Source organism: Rhipicephalus sanguineus, chromosome 5 (genome assembly GCF_013339695.2).
Source record: "Rhipicephalus sanguineus isolate Rsan-2018 chromosome 5, BIME_Rsan_1.4, whole genome shotgun sequence".
Taxonomy (NCBI): Eukaryota; Metazoa; Arthropoda; class Arachnida; order Ixodida; family Ixodidae; genus Rhipicephalus; species Rhipicephalus sanguineus.
In genome coordinates this window covers 99,592,323-99,614,753 of record NC_051180.1, presented here as the reverse complement: position 1 = coordinate 99,614,753, position 22,431 = coordinate 99,592,323, and the positions used below count along the sequence as shown (strand labels likewise).

General features: G+C 44.5%; 1 long non-coding RNA gene across 1 annotated transcript in view; it reads left to right on the top strand.

The window, feature by feature from the left end:
* The window catches only part of LOC125758554 (uncharacterized), a 134,930-nt gene that overhangs the window by 44,786 nt on the left and 67,713 nt on the right, over positions 1-22,431 (top strand). The window lies entirely within an intron of this gene.

Sequence of the window (22,431 nt, the reverse complement as noted above, 5' to 3'; positions counted from 1 at the left end):
GGCAAAAAAGCATTTTGTTCTGAACTGTTAGAGGCGTGCAGTGCCTTTATCGAAGATACTCCTAGCGATAGGACCAATGTGTTAATTTTTGGTCTAGTGTTTTCCTGAAAATAGTTGCGTGATTTACTACCACGTATGTCTTGTCAGTAATAATAAAAAAATCAGTAACTGACCATAACCACTTCCTCATTTTACTTTTATATGGCGAGATTCTAATATCAGCAGTTTCAGTCAGGACATACAGCATGGCAAAACAGCGCTGGCTGTCGCTTGTAGCTTTTCTCAGTTAGGCATCTGCGCCGTCGCTCGAATGTAGCTCCTATGGAACTCACGTCTGTCATCTTTTCAACAGCGAAAAAGAACACTCTGACATTTCATTGCCCGACTTTTGTTACCATCTTACCAAGTTTCTGTACGTACAAGTAACCTTACAGCCCAGTTACTAGTTACAGATGAGTAAGTTGGAAAGCATTCATCAAGAACGAAGATAAGGTTTTGTACACTCAAACACAAGAGAAGAAAACCAGGCAACACAGACGCCACAAACATGTTTCAATTGTTTGGTTTTTCCCTAGTGCCAATGTCTGCACACCTTATTTTTTTTTTCGTGATGAAGTTAGTGGTCTATTAAAAATAAGAAGAACGAAGGAAATAACTGAAACGAGCGTTTTTTTATGATTTATATACATAGTATGTGTGCGGAAATGAAATAAGAAGGAACTAAAGTGTCAATAATTTACGCGCTCTACACTAGAAATCTCCGAATTGTACAAAGGATGCATCGTACGACTACAAAGTGATTACGCCATTCGCTGCGCCCTGGATGTAGAAATTGTTGGCTGCTTGTTGGAGTCAGCTATGAGCACAGCACATTTCTGGTGTAAAACGTACACGAAGAAGGATTTGTATAGTTTTGTTGAAGTTGATTCTGTATGAAATCATGATTGTAATATCCCTCCTTGCGTGTCTTACTAATTGCTAATTGTCCTTCTTTGTTTTGTTTCTCTTTCATGACACATTACTTCGATGACGCAGATAAAGGTGTGTTTTTAACACCCCTGCACGTTTTATCTAAATAACATTAGTAATCGCTGGCCAATATTGTAATAGCAGTCATTCCTAAACGCCCTGCACTATCCGAAGCACGAAACCAACAAAAAAAAGGTCATCATATAGTTCATAAACCCAGTATATTTTAACTGCACACACCGGCATTCACCTATATGTCTACGTACACGTGCAAACATGCGCCATCTGCATACAGGCGATATTTGATCCCCTAGTACACCTACATGCGTGTGTACGCATGTACAAGCCTTATGCGTGCTCTTCATATACACACGCGTGGATGTGCGCATCTGCACACACCGATGGCTGCTGTGCTGCTGAATGCGCTCAGCAACTTTTAATATTTACATCGGTGTCTCCTTTGTAACGCTTTCAAATTGTTTTTGTTTCTTAAATATCAATTTGTAGCTTTTATTCAGATTTTTTAAAGCACGTATGACCTGCAAATATGCGTAAGTATTTCAGGTGAGCTGCACTACTTCGTTGCTTATGGAATTTCACGGCTATCTACATTTCACGTTGAAGCGTCCTCGCTGCTGTTCAGGGTGGTAGAGCAGTGTTTAGGCTGTCGTAAGCACCAACAACGAAGGCCTTGCAACAATTGAACATGCAATAAGTAAAATTAGAAATAAGATGACCTCGCAAATATAAACAGCAACCTGTAAGCCTTACAACCGGCTATCCTACACCACGGCGCGGCACACACATCGAGGAAAGGCGTGTCACCGACGTCTCTTTAGTTGCAAGTACCTTCAGCATATAAATCATTGGCCACACATGCTCCATGATGAGCCACACGACTGCACTGAGAATGTCAGTGTTGCAGCATGAAGACGCCGACGCCGCGTATTCATTGTTGTGACTGGCAACCGACGGGAGAATGGGAAGCCCCACAGCGTGTGGGTCAATTTTAAGCACAGAGAGCAACTTTGTAAAATATTCCTTCATAAAGATTGTTAACGTTACAAACAACACAGCTGTGTCGTCTACGCCTGATTGTTGCATTCACCAGTGCATGTTTGGCTTCAATTGGATGGCCGCTAGGACAGCGCGGAAGGACTGCGGTGTCGAGAAGGCCATAAAACACTCTCGTCAATGCCGATGCTTTGATACTAAACGACAATACCTTCGCGCATCTTTACTCTCTCTCTCTCTCTCAGTTCACGCCAAATATTGCTTCTCTGTTGTCCCAATAAATAAAGAGATCAATTGGGACAACACAATCAATCAGGAGCTTTAAACTACGCGAAAGAAAAGTGTGTCTTGCTCCACGCACACGAGCGCGCCGAGAGTGTGGGCTTGTACACGAACTACGTCATCTCCGGTATCTTTGGCGGAGCCGCGCTGCACTCCGACGGAAGGTTCCCGCCACTCACTGATCTGCACCGACTCTGTTTGGTTTGCTCTCTGACTCTCTTGACGCACGAATGAAGGCGCTGAACCTATTCTTGCGCTCCTCAAGCACCAGATGACTTAGCGATAGACTTTGAAACAAATCAGACGTTGCATCGCACTCGTACACAGCTTTATCTTTGCCTTTCGTGCGTCTATGATTTCTTTTACATTCCACGACACACGGTATCGAGCAGCTATGTTCAATGACTAACCTCCCTGTTTGTCCATCTGTTTCTCCTCTTTCTTACGCCGGGATACTATACAAAGTAGCATCCATCTAGTGATTGGCTTATCGAGGTATCTTTGCTTGCCCCCATACTCGCATTAATCTCGTGTTTGTGAACTCAAGATAAAAGAAGATGTGCCTGTTTCGAGTTTATTTAAGTACACTGCCGCTGTTAAACTTATAAACACTTTCGAAAGTGTATTCGTATGAACAGCCACTGTCGGCGCCCATGTAATGTATACTATTACTGTCCACCTAGAACAAGGACCCTTCCATTTCATAAGGGCGTACACAGAAGGTCATGCTGCTCCGCTCCCCATCGCGCATGTTGCAGTTACACACGCTCGACAAAAACATAAGGCTAGATTTTTCTTCCTCTTCCCTCAACGAGGATCCAGCCCTCGCTGAAACTTTTTGCTACTCGGTGTCCTCCAAGCGTAACTTGATTTCCGCTGTCAAAACTCGATTAGTGTCTCCAGGAGCGGTGCAGTCATCTGTCAAGCGGATATCTTCTTTCCTATGCTTGCAGGAAAACTTGGCTGTTAGTCTGAATGTTATGTTGCTCACTTTCCACTCACATAATTGCAGTCTGCCATAACTTTGCCGTGTACGGAAGGGAAACGGAGGTCATTAACCTTTGGCTAGGCATGCGTCCCTATTACCCGACATGTGAGTATTTTCTCTTGCATTCAAATTTCATGTTGCTAGAATTATTTCTTTCTAATAGCTTCTGACAGGAAACAAAATGGGTAAATGTTCCGCAAGAGTGTTCTAAAGTAATCACCACGAATAACCAGATTGTTTAAGTTTATATGTGTATGTCATTTTCAGGGCGAAAGAGCTACACAGACAGCGCAAAAAGAGCTGGACCAGTTTCCATATTATGTATACACCTGCGTCACCCTGGCATATTTTTCCATATGCTAAGGTCTTTTTAGTCGTACAGTGCAATTTATGAGAAAACAACACACAAAACGCCAGTATTCTGCAGCTTCGAGGACAAATCGCCCGGTTTAATGCCTGGTTTACGACGAAGTCTGCGCTAACAGATGATGCCCAAAATATGGAAGACCACCCAGCACCTTACTTAAAAAGAAAACCGAAACATTCTTCAGTGGTAGCTACCTTGCAGTGCTGTTAGCGGTAATCGCCCGTCCTCAACACCTTGCCGTTCCTAGGCGGATCACTTGTATATTCCGATTTCTCACTTGTCAAACCTGGCTTGTCAATCCCGCTGCGAAGAAGCTCTGCATACCTGCTTTCCACTCTGTTATACACTCTTAGCAAACGACCGCATAAAACAACGCATATAAGGCGGAAAGTAGGTCAGATTTTCGACGCTTATAAATGGCTCTCTAAGCGGCCTACTTACACGGCTCTTTCATGCGGCCCTTCTTTATACGGCCTCTGGCTAAGCGGCTCTTTCTTATGCGGCCTAAGTTTATGCGGCTCTTCCATATGCGAGGCCATTTCGTTGCCAGAAGGCCGTTTAAAAGTGACCGCTTAAAGTAACGCATACCGTCGATTTGGTTAAGCGGTATTTCAGGTCAAATCTGTCCGGCTTATATACGGCTCAATATGCGGTCGAAATATATGTGGTACTTTTCGCAAATTTTTAGAAAAAAAAAGAAATTCTTCTACATTGTAGTTGATCGTGCAGTGTTCCTCCTTTTTTTTCTTTTGAGCCTTCCAACTCATGAATATGCATTTACACATCACAAGAACACTGCACAGAGAGCCACAAAGCATAGAAACACACACACTCCACCACGGGGATTTGAACCCAGGCCAACCGCGTGACAAGCAGACACTGTAACCACTACGCCACCGCACCACACGATCTGGGTGAACTTGCGCGGCTTTATATATGCACTTCACGTTATCTTAGACGATTTTGCGATCGGCTACAACGCTATATAATTGCGCATCCCGCACGGAGACAGAGGTGAACAATGAACGATGCGTTTCCCAGTGCATTTCCATTTGCCGGCATCATACAACAGCAAAACGTGCCCTGTTGTGCAACCAGCCGCCAAAGAAACGTTTTCTGCGATGTTTGATGCAGTACAGGCGGTGGAAGTCAGCTGATCGCCACAAATATCGCGTTTCACAAACAGCTATGCCGCAGAATTTAAAACGAGAGCCTCGCCGAGCGGCTCCACGTTGGCGGGGTACATGTATGACGGTGCGCGGTGGGTCGCTGTGCGTCCCTCATCATCACTCCGTGCAAAGTTCAGGCCGGCGCGTGGAATTTTTGGCAAGCGCGAGCCATTGTCCCGCACGTTCGTATCAAGTGGAGAAAAATGGCCCCGTGTCGCGCGTCTGTGTTCTGGACGGCCAATCAGTTAGCGCTATCTGCGCGTCAGCGACTGGCTGTACGGGCACGAGACGAGATTTTTCATGCGGCGCTGGATACATCGCGGGAGTAACGGGAGAAGCGAAGGGGAAGCATCAGTTCGTGGCTCCGTAATGCGTGAAGGACACCGAAACGTAATATTTCTTGTCGAGAAACAACGGCCCGGTGTTTTTAAATGCCCGCGGTTATAAACTCGGCATTTCGTTGGGCCACCTTCGCGTGTTGCGCTGTTCTCCCGACCCAATTCGCTTCCGGACGACCCCAATTCCGCACTTCTCGCGAGAAAGTGACTGCTCGTTTGAAGTTTATTTCTTTCTGCTACAGAAAGAGGAGTAAGAGCTAAAGGCCATATTGCCTGACAGAGCCTCTTTGAAAACTTGAGCCGCAACCCTAGTATTTTATGGCCCTCAACCATTATTTAATGAAGTTGTTTCTGTCGCATTCATTTGATATCTATTGAGATATTCTGGCGTGTAATGCGGGTCATATACTCCACGTTTCGCTGAAGATGACACAATGAGTCCCAGTAAAAATTTGGCAACCAGTGTGCTATGGAATGTTTTGTTGCTACAACAGCCAGAATATTCATCTAAAACCAGGATTGCTGACCTCCTTATTTGAAAGTTACAGTTGTCCTGACAAGGTAGGTGACGCTATCGTGCGCTTGATTTCTGTTCCGTGGCTAAAGTTACAGATGTCGTCGGAATTGTAAGTTCCCCAGAGCAAACTGGACCGACTGGCACTGCGGTGTGACATTGATTGTAATTGTTCATCATGTGAAAACAGCGGGGCATATTATTTTTTATGATAGCATAAAAAACGTCAATGAAAATAAAGATTTCTCGCTAAGGTGGGCATTTATCACTACCTCAAAACTGTTCACTTGAATTGGCAAAAATCCAGCAATGTTAAAGATGGTCTGCTGGGTAACTAGCGTCACATAGACAATCAACAGTTGTAAGGAAGACAGAACGCAAGCACAATTTACATGCGCCGCTATAGAAGCGGCGTGAATACGTTCATCGTAATTAAAAAAAAACACAGCAAGCAAACAAAAATACCCTGCAGAAGATTTTTTTCGTTAAGCACCAATACAAGCTGGCGTTGGCTAACTGTTGGCTAATGGTGGCTAGTGGGCCATTAGCCTCTTTGAAAACTTAAGCCGCAACCTTAGTATATTATGGCCCTCAACCATTAATGAAGTTGTTTCTCCGTAGAAACATCGGCCGTCCTATCTCAGGTACTTTATTCCAGTTGGTCGTTGATGCACCAATGACTAGCCCTTTTAAAACCTGCACGCGAATGATGACAAGGCGCCTTTGATGAAAATAGGTCCAACTATCAAAACGCCAGCCAGTCTGCCTGAGGCATTTTTACATCCAAGCTTTATGTGGCTAGGGCATTCCGTTTGTTAGCCAGCAGAAGCGCACGTGCCATAGAAACCGGGCAAACCCCACTACTCACCACTGGTCCACTATAGAAATGAAGAAGGGAACACACAGCTCGGCAAACACGATCCTGCACCATGCGCGAAGCGCATGAGGCAAGCCAGGCTAGACGACGCACGTCGCGGGGAAAAGGCGCATGCTGCTCAACCGGAAAATTTTAAAGGTGCATACGCTGAATTCATAAGGGACTTTCCGGGCGGACATTTCGGATTTAGTTGCAGGGTGTGTAATTCAATGTCATCTCTGTATCGTGTGCTGAAGAGCTTCACTGACATTCCACCTTCACGGACTGGAATGGCTCTGCAATCCTCTTCGTATATATACAACCCCGATAACACTTTTACAAATACAGCACGTTTGTTTTACTATGCCTCTACTTGAGTTCCGCACTACGCCGGTTCACCTTAGAGAAGTTCACAGCAGATTTTTCTCTCTCTATCTCTCGCTTTTTCTCCTAAATACTCAGGTCGCAATGATTCACAACCACCTCGCATCTTGCCTCATGCGAGTCTTGCAAGTAATAAAGAGAAATGCAGGAGAACCACGTGTGCTGATATGCCTTAACGGAGAGAAGAATGTAAGGGCGAGGAGATGCTTTACATTCGTGCTAGCAGGATTCCACCTACGATCGATTTCAGTCAGGCACGCGGAGAGGGCGTGAAGGAGCGTGCCTGTACCCTCGAAGAGCGGAGGGGCGTAATTGCAGGTTAGGCTTTATTCTCGGCACGCGGGCCAAATGAGACGGGGAAATGAATTGAGAACGTCACCGCGTGTGTGTATGTGTGTGCCTGTGCGCGTGGTATTTTGCGGTCGCGCGTGCGTTCGACCGACTCAGCAGCACTTCGCTGTCGCCGAGCACGTTCGTATCTGCGGCTTTTGCGCTATAATTGAGCGTGACAAGTACCAATTTGAGAGTTCCCTTTCTTCCTGCGTTACGGTAGGCCTGGAATACTTGTTCACCAATCAGGCTTCGTCTCGGAGTCATGAATTAGCGCTCCGCGCGACAAGCTGCGCCGCGAGCCCGCTTTTTTTGGAAGAGCAAACGGTACGTTTCTTCGCGTGACTTTTACCGTTACGGTTGTATAAAAATGTCACGCCAAGGAAGAGAAGATAGATAATAATCTTTAATGAAAATCCCGGAGAGGTTAGGAAGAGAGGCGCATTCCAGGTAAGAATACAAGTAGAAAAGAGGAAGCAAACTCTTCGCTTTTGAAACTGCAGTGCCTAAAAACAGTTTAGCACGTGGCGAAAACAGTTCTATATAGAACGTGCGGCGATTTCTACCTAGAAATTTCATCGCTAATTTTCAAACATGTAAGTTGATCTCCTGGTTTCGGCAGGTGCGAGCGTGTAAGGAAACGCGCATGGCCATGGACATTGCTCTATCAAAAAAAGAAAAGGAAAAAAAGAAATTTTAGAAATCTGGTAGTCGAGCTACCACGACAATTAAAGAGTAGTGTATTGATTTGAATGATACACGGTGGTTGTGGCTTCAGAATTCGTTGTGGTGTTTTTACGCGCGATATGCTTTTATTAACCTCGTGTTCGTTCTAATTGGATCAATGCAGAAAAACTCTGCGCTGCCCTACTATTCTAAGATCATTTTTTCTTAAAAGGTAGCATTTTCGAAAATAAGATCAATGTACAATATAACAAGGTTGTTTCAAGTTTGAAAACTAAGTTTACGTAAATACACTGCCCATTAATGTTGCGCTGAATGAAGCATTATGCTCGAAATTATAGCCATGGTAACGTTGAAGCCCGAATTCAAAGGAATATTTTCTGAAAAGCAGAAGAATTGATGCCTGGGCAAGTTGGAATTGGTTATGCATGTTCGAAACGGGCGGCGCAAAAACGAGGACAAAGGAAAGACTACACACCACAGAGCGCCTTCTCACAACTAACTTTATTAGACAGAACATACACTATTTGAACCTTCACCAAGTCCCACGTGCTCTTACATCATTGATAGCCGACAGGACACATAGACATGTGTTGCTGGAAAGATTAGGAATGGTTACGAAATGATGACCACATGTACACTTTTTTTTCCTCTCCATGTACACATGTACACTTTTTTTTAGCGTTGACGTTGAAGACCTGTATTATAGCATACCACATGATGCTTTGATGGAAAGTGTAAAGCACTGTATTACTGAGGACAATGATGAAGTAGCCTTTACTAGTAGGAGTGGAGTATCAGTGTGCGCTTTTCTCGAGATGCTCTCCTTTTATTTAGCTTGAACCTGTGTAGAATGGAAGGGCAATTTGTATCGACAGAGGTCCGGTAATTGTATTGGATCTAGAGCTGCCCCGGTGCTCAGTAATATTTTTCTAGGCAGGGTAGACAGACGCATAGAAAGTAATCTCGGCGACAACATAATCAAAGTGCTAAGATACGTGGACGATTTTCTAGTAATTGTTCATAGTTCTAGTTTTGAACGGACGGTTACTAACACTGTTGACGTGTTTCACAAGTGTGGTTCCGGGTTAAACTTCACTCATGAAGTACGGCAGAATAAAGAGTTACAGTTCCTAGAAGTGAAGCTTGAACTAACCGACAATCATGTTTGCTGGAATTACAGTCCAAGGTCCGAAAAACCGGTTCTTAACTTCAAATCAGCTCATTCAAAAGTCGTAAAAAATGGCATAGCATTTTCATTACTATTTTCATCCCTGTTCAAATCATGTTACCACAAAACCGCCGAAAGCTGTATGAAACAAATTGAGCGTCTAAGAGTGGCAGGCTTTCCAGAAAGTGCTATCAGGGTGAATGTGCAGAAGCTCCTAAAACGTGTAAAAGTAGGAACGCTCACCAAAGATAATAAGGCCGTGGAAAAAGAAAAAATCACTGTAATTCCGTATGTACATAAGCTGTCGCATGGGCTCAAAAATGTAGCTGGTCGGTATAAGATTAAGGTTGTTTTTTCCTCCCCCAACAAAATGAATAGAATCTGTGGTATAGTTGAGAGGAAACTGGCAGAAAAAAGTTCAGGTGTGACAAAAAAACGCTGCACTGTAAGGCACACGTCACCGTTTGTGCCTTGCACAACGGGAGTTGTATACCAGCTTTCTTTTTCCTGCGGTCATGTTTACATTGGGCAAACTGGCCGTTGCCTCAATGTAAGGCTGTCCGAACACAAGCGTTCATTGGACGGCAATGCCTACTCGCACGTTGCTCGACACTGTGCACAACACGGATGCACCCCCAACTTTCATGACACCATATGTATTTTCAGGCATAACAATCAAGCTACTAGAGAAATTGTTGAGGCTCATCACATTAACAAAAAAGGTAATCTATGTGTAAGCATGCCATCAATAGCACTGCATGACGATGAAATTTGTTTCCTCAATCGGTTCATCACATAGAAAAAAAAAAGTGTACATGTGGTCATCATTTTGTAACCGTTCCTAATCTTTCCAGCAACACATGTCTATGTGTCCTGTCGGCTATCAATGATGTAAGAGCACGTGGGACATGGTGAAGGTTCAAAGAGTGTATGTTCTGTCTAATAAAGTTAGTTGTGAGAAGGCGCTCTGTGGTGTGTAGTCTTTCCTTTGTCCTCGTTTTTGCGCCGCCCGTTTCGAACATGTTGTGAAAAGCCACTGATCACAATAGTTTCCCGCATAAAGAAAGAGAGAAAAAAATTCGGTAAATACGACGCCTTGTGGGAATCAGTTTCATGCGAAGCAGGCAGCCAGTCGTTTTATGCTGCATTTTTTGGCTTTGATCCAAGCGTTACGAGGTCGACTGACACTGCTTTTGAAAGGGACGAGTTGTGTGCACATCGCGGGCTTACCAGGCACGCCGACTGCACTGACGTTTAAGTAGTAACTTATGGCCTGACGTAGTATGAGCACTAACGCTAGAGCACTGACGCCTGTATTATTGAAACGAAGAGCAGCCACGGTGCGATGATGTAAATATGACATGTAACTTTCGTTAGCCTATTCTTCCGAGGTCGAGAATATAACTTGCTGAATCATGTGAACAGAAATGTAATGTTTATTAGACTGCTATATAAGCGGCGGAAACAGTGGAATCACAGTTGACGTTAATCCGACATGACATATGTATCGTAGGAGTACATATGCAACGTTAATAGCTTTGTTATAAAATTGGATAACCAGCACTGCAACCACAGTTGGCGTTGCACCGACATTACGCCTGCATAGGGTCTTTTTCCAAAGTAGTTTCAAGACCTTGCGTGGCTCTGTGGTAGAATACCCGACTGCCACTCGGTATTGCTGGGTTCAATTCCTGCTAGGATCCTGATTTTTATTTTTTGCATTCGTCGGGTCAGCGGTTCCAGTGTCGGTTTTTCGTAACGCTCTCGCATTTTAACTACTAATGTCTGTTCCCGCCGTTCCTGGGTAGATATTAACTGCCAATCACCTGTGGCGCATGCCCGTATACCACGGCCCATGGTATACGGGTATGTGCCACACATCTCTGGAGGAAAGGGTTCGACGACGTACGCGACAGGATTTTCACGTTATTCATGTCATGACCGGACAGAAGCATTCGTCAAACCCTGTTACCCTGCCATGCCAATTTTTTAGGTCTACACCAAGTTAAGGAGGCGATCACGAGAGCACCCAGACGTAGGCGGCTATATAGATAGATAGATAGATAGATAGATAGATAGATAGATAGATAGATAGATAGATAGATAGATAGATAGATAGATAGATAGATAGATAGATAGATAGATAGATAGATAGATAGATAGATAGATAGATAGATAGATAGATAGATAGATAGATAGATAGATAGATAGATAGATAGATAGATAGATAGATAGATAGATAGATACGCTCAAAGTGTATTGGGTTCGCTAAGAAAGGCTTCACATTTAATACAATAAAATGAAGGTTAAGTATACCTGTATCTCGGAGCTTTGACGCGACAGCATATGATTGCATGGCTTCGGAGCAGTCGGCGTCTGTAGAAATGTTCGTAACGAAGCTCAGAAGTTAATGATTAAATAAAACCATGTCTTCGTAATGTCATGGCGTATAATTTCTAAAGGATGTTGTAGAGAGCGTTGACTCTATATTTTTATGTCCCGGGCGCGTACGCGAAATGAATCTCTGCACCTTGTGCGCCTTCACATTTTACAGGTTGGCTAGGGCTGTCAGCATATCAGGTTTGTTACCTTCCTGTAATTCCGTTTTATGCCTTATTTTTACATTATTTATGCATTCAGTATCTCCTCTTCTCTCTCCCTTCCTTTCAAAGTAGCTGCTTTCCTAGGTGCATTGAAACGGCTGACAGAAACAGGATACCAAACAGACCAAACACGCAACTTTTCGTGTTTTTTTTAATGTTGTGGTCTGTGAACTCACTCCTTTTTTAAGCTTTCTTTATTCGATCCCGCCATTTTTTTTCATTGTGTTTTTATTCAACTGTGCGCTGTTTACTCTCCCTTGAGACATAGCCATACTGCAAAGCGGTGTCAGGCTTCCCATGATGGAGTAGCTTGTTCCTTGCATCCTGCATCCGTTCTTACAGACATCTTTTTTTTTACGCTCAACTACCTTTGACGCTCGACATTCTTTCGATTCCTGGTCGAGCAAAGGTCATGCGTGTTTTGCGTAAGCTTTCAGCAACTTAGTTTTTTAGTTGCGATGTGTTGAATATATTGTTCCAAAGACAGATTAGTAGGAGGAGGGGTGGGGGAGGGTTAGGTGGTGGAGAAGTTATGTGTATGTGCTGCCCGTTCCGCCCATACTGAAAACAATCAACTCTTAATACCGCTCTCCAGAACTGACGCTGCACGAAAGCTCCGTGCTTGCTCGCCAACTCACCACATCGCAGTGGAACCAGCCACACTTCCATCACGCACGACTATATGCCCTAGACCCAACTCTCAGACTTCGAATTCCCCCAGGACTTCGCCGAGGTGACGAGACCCTTCTGTGCAGGTTATGGTTGGTTGTCGCATTTACCTATGCGTACGCGTTCCGCATAGGAATGGCCGACACCGCAGCTTGTGACCACTTCGGAAGTGATGAAACAATTAAGCATATTCTGTGCTACTCTCCACAGTACTGTTCGCAGAGACAGTCTCTTTGCAACGCGCTTGACAAATTGGACGACCGAACTCTTTTGGAAGAAAGAATCCTGCGCCACCAACAGGACTTAACGTCACAAAAGAAGGCTGTGCAGGCGCTAATGCGCTTTCTGCGTTCAACCGGTCTATCAGAACGTCTCTGATAGGAACATCCTGCTTGTGTGTGCATGTATGCATTTTTTGTTTTGTTTTTATTTTATCTCACTCTGTGCTCTTTCCGACCCCTATTTCCCCACCCCTGTGCAGGGTAGCAAACCGGTCACTCGCACCAGGTTAACCTGCCTGCCTCTTCCTTTTCATCTATTTCTCTCTCTCTCTCTGTCTCATTTCATTTCTGTATAAGCGAAATTATTAGAGGTGAAGTTTTCTCAAAGCGAGGTAGAGACAATAATGATGTTATGCAGTGAAAATTGTGTGCGAACCAAAGCATTAGTAATCCCGTGCGCATTAAATCCTACAAAACAAACGACAATACCTGTTTTCTTGAAACCAGTGCTTAGTGCTTCAGAGGTCAGCACATTAATATTATGCAGCCTTACAAGATTAGGTCGCTATAATACTCAATCATAATATTTACAACGTTTTAGAATAGTAAACTGAATTACTGATTAGTAAATGTTAAACACAACGACGCCACTAAATTATCTAAATGTGCAGTATTCAAAACAATGCCACAAGGGTGAAGGCAATGTTTGACGCTCGTCTTAGGGAATAATGGTAATTAGGTAGAAACACGACACACATTTTACCTTATTTGGAAAAGAAATATATAATCTCCTGAGTCACTCAATGAAGGACCTCAATAACGTTATTCATCCATCCATCCCGAATCACTGTGGCGTGTACCCGCACTAGAGAATCAGCGATGAATGGTCACACCCATTGGCGCTTACTAAATGGGCAAATTCATGGAAATCAAATGTCAGATATTCTTTTGAATCTAATTCTGTCTTACAATGCTTCGGTAATAGAATGCCTTGACCTATTTATACAATTTCCAATAGAACAGCATGGCGAAGAGTGATATGACGAATGAAACAGCAACTTGCTGCTGTTATCTTTCAGCAAATGAAAAAAAAAATCTGGACTGAGGAAAAAAAAAACGAACAAAAGACATTTGACTACTCCAGAATACATTGCACGTCGGTACAAAGTCTCAACGCCTGGTGAAACCATTAGCCACGTCATAACAACTCGACGCAAAGAGCGAAAGGTCAGCTGGAGGGAAAGAACACAAAATAATTGAGAAACAAAGTACGGCATGTACAGGGAGACAAAGCCTGAAGTGGGAAACAGAAGAGTAACAATAAGAAGCTTTTCTCGGAATAACAAAGGCGTTGAGCGCGCTGGTCTTCCACAAAACGCATGACATGGGCGGAGCTGCGGAAGGAACGATATCTAATGCTGCACATAGGTTCTAAGGGAAGAAGAGGGAGAGAGAAAGAAAGAGAGAGAGGAGCGAGATGGAAAACGCAGCAGCTGAACGATGCGTTGTTGCCGAGAAAAGAGCGCGAAGTTCTGTGAATGACAACGCGTTTGGAACAACAAGAAAGCCAACCGGGAAAGACAATGTTGGGCTGTAGGACCCAGTAAGAGACGTTTTCATTGTCCGCGGAGGTGGAGTGCTGGCATTGCCTCTTCGTGACACCAACCACTACGTAGCGTTTTGTGCTAATGTAGACACGATCGAAAAAGCCAAGCGATGTTCAAAGTGATTCTCAGTGGCGGTGTACTTTCTGCGCACACTCCTTTACCTCGTGTACAAGCAGGATATCAAGACGATGGACTGGGCTAGTTGGTACATGTCGCATTGGATAAAAAACCAGCTGGAAACACGCACCACAGAGAAGGAACACGACGGGACAGGGTGGCGCGAATCTGGGATCTTTGCTTTAGTCTAAGTTTTTATTGATGTAACTTTGGAATGGGGACAACCTGTGTGTTCGCCTCCTATTTTGTTCACTAAACACAGAACCGCGAGGGCGAATTTTGCATTCAGAAATTTATTTTTATGCAGAATAGATTTTAAAGTAAAAAGAAGAACATCTCCACCAAACACAACGCTGTACTCTGTGTGTACCAATGCTCGTTTGAGTCAGCCAGGTAGAGGCAGCAGACGGGAACAGCCAAGTTCTCTAGACCTAGGATTTAGCTGTCTGTGTCGAAGCCAGAATGTTGATGATTTATATATGAAGAGAGCAAGTCAGCACAAATATCAATATAATTCAGGCTTCATTTCTAATGTGTCACAAAGACGCATCTATTTTGGAAATATACTCAGTGACCGTAATTGCCTCTGCTGCATGAAAGCAGTAGTGTACTGGATTACGCTAGTTGGCAGACTATGGCAAAGATATTCAAGTCACGCTTCAGCCATGACAATGTAAGAAGGACAGACAAAGCGCCGACAAAGACGGCGCGTGTCAGCAGCCAGCACCTGTCTGCAGAGACCGGCAAAAACGCGGCGGCCAGTTTACTTTTTTTTTCCGCATTACGTGTCGCTACAGCATTTCAAGTACTTTGAGACTATTCTGTACATAAAAACAGATATATTGTTCCGTAGCTCCGTACCAACAATAACCCGATAGCGTTAAAGAGCTCGTTTCGCAGATAGACAATATTTATTGAGAAAAAAAGAAAAAAAGTGGCTCATCGCGGGTGGGGCCCTTCCAAAGCTCCACTGGCTATAGCGGCTAGGCGGGCCTGACTTAGGGTTGCCAGTGGGCTTCCCACAGTCCGTTCAGCGAGTCGCGCTTCCCACGACCAAGTGTGTATTGGGTGCGTATGTCCTGTGTCGACTGTAGCGGGTCGCTCGGGACAGCGGTAGGTCATGTGTGGGAGTGTTGGAGTAACTCCGCACCACAAGCATGCGTTGAGATATCTGTGTGGGTACATGACGTGAAGATTATGCAGATTCGGAAGCGTATTGGTCTGCACGCGGCGCCAATCCCCCGCTTGGTGTCTCTCGAGGTCCCTGTGAGAAGGTGCCCCGATGCGGCGATCTAATTTTTGTTTGTCTAAAATGCCGCGCCTCATTTCGCAGAAATTCGGCGTCGGCGTCGCTGATTGTGAGCGAAAAATTAGCGTTGTCCGTGGCCAAAAATTTGAGCAAGATCAAATAAAAATTTAAGGCAGTTTCGCACCATGGGTGCCGAGCCTGAAGGAAGTGCGGAGCTGGGCAGCGTTCTTTGTTTCTCTTTCTTTCCTCCTCTCTTTTTTTCTTTTTCTCTTGCTCAGTTTTTTTCTGCCTCTTTTCTCTCTCATATTTCTGTTTATTTCTTCCGCTCTCTTTATTTTTTCGCTTTCTTGCTCTTTTTATTTTTCTACCAATTTATACGTGATTTTGCGGGGCCCCGAAAGTGCACTGCACTTATCACCATCAAGGCGCTCGAAGAACAAAAGGAAGAAGACTTTTCCTTGGCGTGAGTGCGCACTCAATATGCTACAGATAGCTATGCTATTCGTGGTTTTGCCTGCGTAACTCCAAGCTACCACAGCATACGATGACAGCACGCGACAGCATAGGACAGCCCAACGCCATAAAGTGTCCCGCACTTAATAAATAATAAAGCTCTTCAATTCGAGTGAGAATTGAATTCAGGCTTGATGCGTGGCAAGCAGATGTTCTACCACGGAGCAAAGCCATTGATTAAAACTGCTTCAGAGAAAAACACTATGAATGTCATGTAGTGGGAGGAGTCTCCTTAACGCATGTAATATTGCGTGGCAAAAGCGCAGGCGGCAAAACATGTCAATTGTGCAAAGAGTGGGTGTTTTAAAGACCCATTCATTACAAAGCGCTTAGACATATTTAATCATAATCATCAGCAAAAGAATCAACAAAGTGAACAGCTGCGCAGGTTCATGCGTTGCCTACAGACGAGTAGTGGGCCCTTGACTGATTCGCAAACGGAAGAATTATGGCGTAGTGGGCACTTAACATCTGTACTTGCAGTAGTAGACATTTTGGGTTATCTTGAAACGGTCAATGTTACGCCACAGGCGTTTGTTTCCTTGCGACAGGGTTACCCACCGCGGCGGTCTAGTGGTTATGGTGCTCGACTAATGACTACAAGTGCGCGGGATCGAATCCCGGCTGCGGCGGCCGCATTTTCGATGGAGGCGAAAATGCTTGAGGCCCGTGTGCTTAGATTGATGTGCGCGTTAATGAACCGCAGATGGTCGAAATTTGCGGAGTTCTCCACTACGGGCTCCCTCATATCCATATCGTGGTTTTGGGACGTTAAATGAGTAGTGACACGCTTTTGAAGTGCAGCAAAACGGACGTTTTTGGTTTCCTTGGCATGTAGTGTTATCGCTCTCCCCACACCGCATCCACGAAACACGTATAAATATTTAAGTTTGATTTTAAAGTTTTCATCTCCCAGCATCTGCAAGGTAGCTTCACCGCATGGAGAGCCCTATGACGTTTCAAGTCAGCTCACTTGGTTTGCGAAGCCTTGGTTCTGCATGCAGCCTAAATCACAGAAATCGCTGTCGGAGGCACTGGACGACAGTTCACTCATCATGAACCACGTTCGACTGACAGCAAAGGACAGCAGGTGCATATTTCGTGGGTTGCAGTCTGTCCTTGACGTCACGGGCCGACTTGACACGTCACTATAAAGCCGCCCTCTCGAAACCGAAACCGAAACTGCTGGTTGAAAGAAACGGTATTAAAAATATATGCAATGCATCCCCAGGCACCACGACACTCTTTTTAGGGTTCTCGACACCCGTGCTTTCATTTAGAGCAACAACCCGAAAAATTTGAAAATTCATGTCAGTACTTCTTTAAACCCCAACAGTTATTATTATTATTGCGGCACGGTTAAGGCATGCACCGAGAACCGAAGCCGAACTAGCAGTTGAGGAGGCGATGCGCACGGGGCCCAATTACCATCTCGCGTTCAACACTTGAAGGGAGAACTTAAGCATCCTGCATGTTATTTCTTGTTTCTTTTTTGCAAAGGAACGAGGGCCTAATATTAGTGCATAGGCAATATTGCAAGGCATATATGACGCTTCCACAGCTTTGTTTTGTAATATACAGCTCATTACTTGCTCTTGTAAAGGGTAAAACAAACAACGCACAAAATTATTACAGCGTCAAGAATTGTCAGCACTACAGTTGCGCGTGCTCCATTCGTAAGAAGTGTAGCTCTCCACGTGTACGTACTTTTCTGAGCTTCCAAAAAAAATATTAATGGTTCTTCTATTTTCGCCAACTACGCAAGAAACCCCGTATACATATATCACGGGCATGGTGTTCACAAGATCAGCAAAAGCCTCTATTCAACTTACTGTAACGCCTGCATCTCTGTCATCTGAAGCTTATGCATGCACTGCTATGGAAGAGCAGCTGTATATTAATATTTTTTGCAGATTACGCACTCCTGAAATGCGCCATGAATGATGTTGCTTGAAAGCGAAATATAAACAACGAAAACCGGCAAATCTTTTCCAGCACATTTCCTTTATGCCGGAAACCACTCGGACAAGCGCCGCCTTTTCCCGCTGCTTTGCCATTGAAAAGCAGAAGCGCTGTCATTCTTGGAACCTGCAATTTGGCATAACAATAGCTTCAAGCTCTAGCAGCTATTAATGATCTTGCCACCGCCTCTGGTTGTTTATTGCCATCACACTCTAGAACTAGCCGTCTCTTTTGGAGCATACGCTCGACAACTTATTTTCCGTGTTAGGGAGCCTGTTTTTTAATGTGCGTTCAAGAACAGTGGTTGTGCACTTCAAATTATGAGCCTTTCAAGTGTCATGCGTGCATATTACAAAAAACAGTTCGGATGACGCTTGAGCTCCGCCTTCAAAAGTGGAACATAATAATATGATAGCGTAATCGGGCCCCGTTCGGATCGCCTTCTCATTAGTTGACCATGCTTCGCTTCTCGCTGGACACCTCAACCGCGCCGCGAGGAGAGGTGCGTCGTTGTCCGTTTCCTTTCTACGTCCCTGTCTAGTCGCGCTTACTCACTCTTCATGAGAGGAACGTGTTTGCGTATAATATTGAATGGTTTAAACTACCCTTGAATACCTACTGCAAGTACATTTCCGAAGTGGCCACTTCGATATATTTCATTATTTTGCGAACTGGCGAAGTGTTCACTACGCTTCTGCAACGCAGTACGTGCACCTATGGAGCTGCAGGCTTTGTTGACGCTGTGATTGATGATGACGACCAATTATGCCCGAGAGATTTGTAATACGGGGGCCTTTAAACCACCCACTCGTTGTGCAATTCACATGGTGTGACGCCTAGTGCATTTCTACGCATCTGCCACGCAATATTACATGCGTTAACACGACTTCAAGCACTAACTGATGCCTATGTACCGTTTTTTCCGCACCAGTTTCAAGCACTGGCGTGGATCTGTGGTTGAATACTTCACTGCCACACCGAATATTATGGCTCGATTCCGGCTCGAACCCTGGTTTTTATTCTTTGCATCCATCAGGATTTTTCACTCACGGAGAGCGAATATTTTTAGCTCACAACCAACTAGGTCGAAACCGACGCGCATTTACTGCCACCTGGGCTATTTAGTGCTATCGCGTTGAAATATATCTGCAACGGTACCTGGTATATTGTACGCATTGACACATAACGTGGTTATTGAAATCTTGAATCGCTCCATATCGCTGTTTGAATTTTCCTTACCGTTTGCACTGGAGCCTGCAAAATAATTTTTAACGACGAAGCTGTTTAGCAAATTTTTCCTTGTTCACCTCGTACCAAAAAACTCTCATAATCATACAGAGATATGTGCCGCATATATTGAGTAAACCCCACTACTCACCAATGCTCCACTAAAAATGAAGAACAAAGCTATCGTCATCAAACGGGTATGTGTCCACTGTGCGGCCTATCAGAAGACTAACATCATCATAAGCGGGCACGTGCCACAAAAATTGGGTAAATCCTCTACACGCAACTTCGACTTAGAAGGAAGAAGACAACAGTTAGCCCAAGAGATGACCGCTAAACGACGGCGAGCCGAAGACCCCGAATACGTACAAGGAGAGAATACTGGGGAACGGGAAAGTCAACGGCGGCTGCGAGAAGACGCGAAGTGATGGAATGCCTACGCCTGCGACGACGTGCCCGTAGATCCATGAGTGGTGCGAACACTTGGTTTCAGCGCGAGGTTCTGGCTCTGGACTTTGGACATCTGTGCGGTGTCTCTGACTGTTTGCAGTTTAACTCCAACCTCTCTGCGCTGAGAATCAACGTAGAAATAACCTAGCATCACCTAGCTAAAGACTTGCTACGACCTAGAATCAACCTAGAAACAACCTGCATCACTCTGCTAAGGCCTAGAAACAACCGAGAACCAACCAGATTAGTCTTCAGAATCAGTCCAGTTTCACTGTTTCAAGCTTTGAGCGGCTTGGTGCTTGATTGCGTGATTTTTTAAATGATTTTTTGTCTGAATGTGGGGAATTACTACTCAAAATCTCTTAATTTTAATTGCTGTCTTCTAAGTCATGTAGCCATCGTCATCGTCCTGTAAGGTGAACGTCAGTCCCCAACAGAGCATATCGCTAAGTTTGGCCTGTAAAGCGTGCACTGCCTTCATGTTAAATATATTGCGGTGAAGCCACTACAATCATGAAGGAGCGAGAACAGAGTTGAACATCGAAGGGTCCTTTCGCGATACATGTACAATCGCACCTCTTTTGCTGTCGCCTATCACATTACGTGTACGCAGAATTGTGATGAAATCCTACCACGACATTTTATATCACTGACGCGTTATTACTTTCTTGACACTGTAGCGAAGCGTTGGAAGCCTGTAATGGGTCGCCCTCTCGAGCGCTTACTAGTGGGCCATTCCCTTCGGCTCTTCTCTGACAGCACGCTCCTCGCGCTGAGAGTTCGCGCTCTGTCTTGGCTGTCGCCGTTGTGCTTCGGCGACTAGTGCCGTCAATAAACGCCTTTATAACACCCATAACCCGCCATGTTGGTCTAGTGGTTACGGTGCTCCACTGCTGACCCGAAGCTCGCGGGATGGAATCCCGGCCTCGGCGGTCACATTTTCGATAGAGGCGAAAATGCTTGAGGCCCGTTTACCTAGATTTCGGTGCACGTTAAAGAGCCCCAGGTGGTCGAAATTCCCGGAGCCCTACACTAGGCGTCCCTCAAAATCATATCGCAGTTTTGTGACGTTAAACCCCAACAATTATTATTATTGACACACATACGCTTGCCTTAGTACATGTGCTGGCCACTGTATTTTCTACCAAAAATCTTCATGGTTCTTGGACAAGCTCTTGTAGCAAGACTATTTTAACACATACAACGAGCCAAAAATAATGTTCAAGCACTTAGAGGGATGCTCTTTGAATGGCAGAACTTAGGCGTATCTTTCAGTGAAACGCCCGACGCAAACCGATTTTTTGATAATTTGATAAATGCCAATCTTAGCAAAGTGGAAACGATCGCCTGGATAGATGTACAGCTCAAGTTAACTGCAGAACAGGAGAGACAAGCACCCCGCAATCAAGTAGCGTCTCTAGGGAAACCACTGTCGAGTGACCGCGTCCACAATAAGATGATTTTCCCGTGTACTTCCTTATGCCAAAGCCATAGGGAAATACGCCTGCTGGCAATATATAGCGCGTGCCAGTAAAGAGATGGTTCGAGGTATAGCGAGTCATTTATTATACAAAGTCACCACAAACCTCGCAGGCGAAGACACATAGAAGAGCCGTACAATTCTACAGCCGTAGTGTAAAGAACATGAATGTAGTCTTTCTCTCCTGTATTTGTCGTAGTGAATGCAGACGATTTTTCTATACGGTTTAAAAAAAGGAGTCTCTACCACGGCAATATTTTATAGGATGACAGGCACGCAATGCTCTTTACAAACTTCACAGCTCCATAAAAGTGATGCGAAAGTTTGTAATGTGTCTTCTTTCATGTATTTTCCCAAGGTAGACACCTCCGAATATAGTGTTCTAGAAAAATCTATTCAAGTACACTATACCTCCCAAATTGCGCGAACATGGGACTCCATCGTAAAGAATATTTTTTAACTCGAGCTGCTTCGTTGCAGGAATCATGAGGCATCTGCGCACAACGAATTGTTTACTAAGAAAATACATTTGTTTTCTCCAGAACCTTTCAAAAATTCACATGCGCGCTTCCTTCCACGGCACACACCCCAACGAATTGCGACACTTGTCACGGTTCAAATGAAGACAAATTCTAGGGAGCACTGCCATCACGGCACGCAAGCAAGCATATCACGTGATGCTTTTCGTTTTTCGCGGGTATCTGCCGTAAGCAGGAAAAAAACACTAATACTTGGCAGATAAAATGTTAGAAAGTGTCTAATGGGACGTTTTGAAAACCTATCTGCAGCTTTATAATGGGAATTCTTCGTCCAGCTTCGTTGCTTTGAAAGTTGCCTAATCAACCTTACATAAATAAGCAATTTAGCATAACACAAGAAATAGTGTGTCTTGCTGCATGCTTTAGTCAGCCACACGCATTTGGTCGCGACGTCAACGACGGCGCCGGCATATTTTTTAAACCCTAGCTAAGGTTAGCCCGGACAACTTGAATAAGGAGAGACGCGTCTACATTTCTCATGTTTGCGCTTGAACGCATCTTTCACAGGTGATGAAGATGTACAGTGTTTAATGACACAAGGCCCGGTTACGTCCAAGGACCGCCAACACACTGTCCACGGAAACGACAACCCAGTCATTACTTGGGCAAACTGCATCGCAAATAAAGTTCGTCTGGCCGAATAATTAATATGACGATAAAGTAACGTTACAAATATACTTGACACCATATGGCTGACATATCTGTAAAATTAACAGGTTACGTGATGT